Raw genomic sequence first — 6,469 nt, 5'->3', positions numbered from 1 at the left:
ACATTATTTTAAAATTATTTCTCTTTTGTGAATATATGCTCTATTTCCATATTTTCCTCTCTCCTACTTTCTTTGGGTTTACCTAGATACCTCTTTTTAAAATTTACACATGTTTAGCTTACCAATTTTAAGGCTTTGTATTCTTTTCATATATGTATTTAGTATATTAATTTTTCTCTAAGAACTAATTTAGTTGCAGAAAGAACTAATATATATTTTCATTATGAATATTTTAAAAATACTTTTAATTTGCAATATGATTTATTATTTTATCAATGGGTTATTTTAACACCTTTTTCACAATTTCTAAATTTATGGGCATTTCTTTTTATAAAATTGTATTGATTGTTAGCTTATTTGGAGTTAGATCAGCAGTCATACCTTATACGATTTCAATTCTTCAAAATGTGTTGATGCTTGTTTTTTGACTAAATTACCCGTATTAATTATATCCAAACAAGTACACTATAAAAGATGAAAAGGGGAAATAATAATTAATGTTGAAACAACAGGAAAGGACAAAAAGCATCTCAGACAAACTGGATGCATTGTTACCCTAATTATAACTCAATATGTGGTCAATAATTATAAATTGTATTGTTGAAAATAATACATTATTGAAGGTCTTGAGTGTTGTGTCATAGGAGACCATTGGGCCAGCTTTACTAATTTTTTATAACGTTTTTATTCTTATTGAAGTTTTGTTTGATTATTTCATTCATTACTGAGAGACTTACTGTATTCTTACTGTATTCTTACTGTATTCTTTTTGTTTGGTTCAGCTATTCATTTCTATATCTGTATTCCCTTCTCATATCTTACTCTTGTTCACTTTAGCAAGATATTTTTAAAATTTCTCTTTATTTACTTATTGTATTTTGGTAATTATTAACCTTTTTTTTTTGATATGGAGTCTTGCTCTGTCTCCCAGGCTGGAGTGCAGTGGTGCCATCTCAGCTCACTGCAACCTCCACCTTTGGGTTCAAACGATTCTCCTGCTTCAGCTTCCTGAGTAGCTGGGACTACAGGCATGTGCCACCATGCCTGGCTAATTTTTTGTATTTTTAGTAGAGACAGAGTTTCCCATGTTGCTCAGGCTGGTCTTGATCTTCTGACCTCATGATTCACCTGCCTCGGCCTCCCAAAGTGCTGGGATTACAGGCATGAGCCACCTTGAATGTTTTAATATGTAGTCAACATTTGTAAATTCTTTTTTTATTTGTAAGACTGTATTCTTACATAGAATATATACTAATGTATATACTAATATATACAATATACACTAATTCTAATGTATATATGATATATATATACCAATTCTCTTACACTACCCTTACAAGTTTTATTCTTTACTAATACAGGCATCATGATAATAGGGATTTTATACTCCTTTTGGAAAAGAAGAAAGCAAATAAATTAGAATACTTTAACTTCATGGGCTCTCTGCTCCTCTTGTTCGACAAACAGCCGCTTTTAGTCTCCCATCGCCAGCCACATCCCTGAGACAACATGGGGAAGGTGAAGGTCAGAGTCAACGGATTTGCTCATATTGGGTGCCTGGTCACCAGGGCTGCTTTTAACTCTGGTAAAGTGGATATTGTTGCCATCAGTGATCCCTTCCTTGACCTCAACTACATGGTCTACATGTTCCAGTATGGTTCCCCCCATGGCAAATCCCATGGCACTGTCAAGGCTGAGAACGGGAAGCTTGTCATCAATGGAAATCCCATCACCATCTTCCAGGAGCAAGATCCCTCCAAAATCAAGTGGGACAATGCTGGCACTGAGTACGTGGTGGAGTCCACTGGCGTCTTCACCACCATGGAAAAGGCTGGGGCTCACTTGCAGAGGGGAGCAAAATGGGTATTCATATCTGCCCTCTCTGCTGATGCCCTCATGTTCATGATGGGTGTGAACCATAAGAAGTATGACAACAGCTTCAAGATCATCAGCAATGCCTCCTGCACCACCAACTGCTTAGTGCCCCTGGCCAAGGTCATCCATGACAACTTTGGTATGGTGGAAGGACTCATGACCACCGTCCACGCCATCACTGCCACCCAGAAGACTGTGGATGGCCCTTCCCGGAAACTGTGGCGTGATGGCCGCGGGGCTCTCCAGAACATCATCCCTGCCTCTACTGGCACTGCCAAGGCCGCAGGTAAGGTCATCCCTGATCTGAACGGGAAGCTCACTGGCATGGCCTTCCGTGTCCCCGCTGCCAATGTGTCAGTGGTGAACCTGACCTGCCGTCTGGAAAAACTTGCCGAATATGATGACATCCAGAAGGTGGTGATCATCAACAATATTTCTGAGAATCTCACCCTCTAATTAAGGATACCTCAAGGGCATCCTGGGCTACACTGAGCACCAGGTGGTGTTCTCTGACTTCAACAGCGACACCCATTCTTCCACCTTGGATGTTGGGGCTGGCATTGCCCTCAACGACCACTTTGTCAAGCTCATTTCCTGGTATGACAATGAATTTGGCTACAGCAACAGGGTGGTGGACCTCATGTTCCACATGGCCTCCAAGGAGTGAGACCCCTGGACTACCAGCCCCAGCGGGAGCATGAGAGGAAGAGAGACTCTCACTGCTGGGAAGTCCCTGCCACACTGAGTCCCCCACCACACTGAATTTCCCCTCCTCACAGTTTCCATGCAGACCCCTTGAAGAGGGAGGGGCCTAGGGACCCCCACCTTGTCGTGTACCATCAATAAAGTCCCCTGTGCTCCGCCAAAAAAAAAAAAAGAGTACTTTACCTTCAGGAATAACATATTATTGTTCTTGTGTTTTCTGATTATATATGTGTATATATAGAAAGACAGATTATGTGGATTATGTTGATTAATTTTATTCAAAAACCTAGTTGCATTTATTCCCATTATTTAATAGTTTTCTATTTTTTTCCTTGATACCTCTCCAACAATATTTCTGAGAATCTCACCCTCTAATTAAGGATACCATCATAATTTTCTGTTTTTATTTTTTAGAAGATGGTTTTTATTTATTATTATTTTGTAAAGATTCTGTATGAGTGTTGATTTTTGGGACAGAAGATACATTTAGTTAGCACATTGAATAACTTTCTTATTACATGTTCTTGGCTCTTACAAAACATATTGAGAAGTATTTTTATAAGATAAAAATTTTTTTGTTGTTGCAGATGTGGTTTTTATTTTTTTTTGGTTTTGTTTTAGAGGTTTTGCTGTTTTACTACAGTTTTTTAAAGGTTTACTTTCATTCATCTTGCTTGTGTTTCATTAAACATCTTGAATTTTTGGATTACTGGCATTCATCAGTTTTATTAGTCATTATTGTTTCAAATATTACTTCTCCTATTTTCTATATTTTCTCCTAGTAGGACTACAATTAAATATTATTTTAGCACTTCTCATTATATTCTCTATGTATTTTATCTCCTCTTGTTTTACTATTTTGAATGTCTCTCCTTTATTCTAGAAGGGTTACTGTGAGTTCTCCCCTATGTTGGTAATTCTCTCTTCAGTTTTGTGTAACACACAGTTATATAAGGTTGGTGCACCAACCTAATACAAATATTGTATCGTTTTTCTGGGACTGCCATACCACAAGGGCAAACAGGTAGCTTCAGGTATTTCTTGGCTTATAGATGACTGTCTCCCTGTGTTTTACATTGTCTTTCACATGTGGTTGTTTCTGTGTTCAAATTTTTCCTTTGTAAGGATTCCAGTCATATGGATCAGCGCCCATTCTAGTGAGCACATTTTAACTTGATTGCCTGTGAAATGGCACAATTTTCACTAACATCTCATTCTGAATACTGAGGAATAAGACTTCAACATTTCTTTATTTGGAGGCTACAATGCATCCTTTAACACCATTCACTGAATTCTTAATTTGGCTTAACTTCTTTTTTTTTGGTCCGAGTTTCCATACAGTTCTTTAAAAAAAAAAGCTTCATTTCCTTTTTATAGTTTCTCGTCCTCAGCTAAAATTATTCATTGTTAACCATTATTTTCCTTAACATTTTAAGCTTATTTGTTTTATAATGTTAACCAAAAAACACGAGATTTGTGGATGAGTTTGTGAAAAATGTATGTATATTTTTGAAGGAAGTCAAGCACGTATGCAATGGCTAAACAAATGCAACATAAATTCTACATTCACTTTGCGGTGGGATTTCAATATTAAAATAAGGGGGATTTTGCCTCAATAAATCATATGGGGAACTACTGGGTACAAAGGAGGCTTTTGTACCTCCTCTATAAGCCAGTGAAAATTGGCTGGAAGTTTGTGGCAGTTTATCAGGAAAGAATGTTTGTAAGGCCCATCACAGTCTATTGAATGTTGTGGCAGGCCAACAAAGCAGCAGAAGTTATCAGAAGGGAAAGGAGAAAAGCCTGGATTGGATGGTCTTTAAGGCAGGAAGCTACAAGTTTTCTAATTAGCAGGTTCCAGCTGGTCAGTCAGTCTCCACCAGGTGTTCTGTCTGAGGTCAGTTGGGGAATTTTCAGCCGTAGCTGTTTCGACATGGTTTTTGAGAAACTGGTTCTGCTTAATTATAGGAATAAAAACCTCGTGACAGATAGTGACATGTATTTTCTTTGTGAGCACAGGGATACGTGACCAGCCTCTCACCCTGCCACAGCCATTTGGTTCTGTTTTGTCATTTTAGTATGTCTCTTTTTAGCCAGAGAGTTCATTATGTTTGTCTGCTGAAGTGTATTTTAACAATAGTCAGTATACTAATTTCAATATCAAGAGTCATTGTAGGTTAGTTTTCACTGACTTTCTTTTTTGACTTTTCTTTTTAAATTGAACCATTTAAATTCAGTTTTTTTCTTTGGTTAACATTGTTTTTGCCTAAATGATTTCAGATATAAGACTAACATTTTCTTTTTACCAAGGGAATTTTGATTATATTAGTTATGTGTTGACACAAGCAATCAAGTATTGCCGTAATAAAATTTCAACCAGAAAAAACTATAATATATGATAATATATGTAAAAGATGGTTCATGTTTGCTTTATTCATGCTCCAGTGATTCACCTCTTCAAAGGTCTAATTTGAAGCACAGAGCAATGTATCAGAACCCCCATTTGGAAAGAATCCTGATTTTATTCTCTTCCTTCTCACCACACCTGCCAGGTTTTCAAATATATTGTTCAGAATTTTGTGTCTTCTAGTTTGTCAAATTCATCCAAGCCAAAATACTGGGTTCAGTTTCTTCAATAATGAAGTATTACAGAAAAGCAAGCCTGAGGGTGTATATGCATGGAAACAAGAGTGGTCAGGCTAGTGAGATAAAGGGTGGTAAGTTTCGACTGGACTCAGCAACAGAGAATCACTGGTGATCCTGGCAAGAACATTTTCAATGACATACTGGGTCAGAATATTACGTAAGTTGGAAGGAAAAATTGTTTGCTAAATATTTAAAATCCTTCATATTTTCTAGAGAAAGAGACACTTAAAGTGTTTATTAAGTTAAATATGTAATTTCAGGAGTAAAGCATTTTTAAAGAGATAAAAGAGGAAGAAAAAAAGAAACAAAAATGTATTAACACTCAAAAAGGCAGTCAAAAAAGCAATGAAATGTGGAAAAATAAAAATAAATGAGATTATAGAATTAATGCAAAATATATCTATAAAAATAAGTTGATTAAATGCAACAAATAGATCTATTATTTTTTCAAAAAACAGTTGTATGCTCTTTGCAGTTAATACATTTTAATTTTAATGTCAGTCAGGTGCAATGGCTCACGCCTGGAATCCCAGCATTATAGCAGGCTGAGGCGGGCAGATCATTTGAGCCCAGGAGTTCAAGTCCAGCCTGGGCAACATGGCAACACCCTGTATCTGCCAAAAGTGTGGTGGTACATGCCTGTAGTTCCAGCTCCTTTGGAGCCCAGGGGGTTGAGGCTTTAGTGAGCTGAGATTGCACCGCTGAACTCCAGCCTGAATGACAAAGTGAGACTTGTCTCAAAAAACAAACAAAAAAACAACACCCAAAAGATAACGTCATGGAAGTTTCCAAAATAAATATATGTTTGCATACGTGTATATATACATACAAACTACATACATACATACATACATACATACACACAAAGGAAAATAAAACGAGTGTAGCTTTATAAATGCAAAACAAAAAGCAGACTATTAAAAATGCATCATCATTAGATATAGAGAATATCACTAACTAATTTTAAAAGCATTAGCGAGACAAAAGATTTAACAGTTCAAGACATTGGCATTTCTCATAGTACATGGACTAAAAATTAATAAAATTAGAGCAACTGATAAATGTCCTTCTTTAGTTGATGTTTTACCGTAACTCTTTCCATATAATGATACCCTGTTTATGCCCCCATACAAAGAAATACAAAATAATTTTAAAAATAAAAAAAGACAAAACAAATCAATGATTATGGAATATTTGACACAGTACACATGCTTGGTCTAATGAACATGTAAAATATGAATGG

General features: G+C 36.4%; 1 pseudogene across 1 annotated transcript; it reads left to right on the top strand.

Moving 5' to 3' along the window:
- The first annotated feature begins 1,442 nt into the window (after positions 1 to 1,442).
- Positions 1,443 to 2,755, top strand: LOC116565144 (annotated as a pseudogene). Its single transcript, XR_004275278.1, has one exon. The product of XR_004275278.1 is annotated as a glyceraldehyde-3-phosphate dehydrogenase pseudogene (transcript).
- Positions 2,756 to 6,469: the final 3,714 nt, after the last annotated feature.

The sequence above is a fragment of the Sapajus apella genome, unplaced genomic scaffold (genome assembly GCF_009761245.1).
Source record: "Sapajus apella isolate SASKATOON/1434 unplaced genomic scaffold, GSC_monkey_1.0 scaffold39, whole genome shotgun sequence".
In the NCBI taxonomy this organism is placed as follows: Eukaryota; Metazoa; Chordata; class Mammalia; order Primates; family Cebidae; genus Sapajus; species Sapajus apella.
Note: the sequence above shows the minus strand (reverse complement) of the source record. Positions and strands in the feature narration are given on the sequence as shown.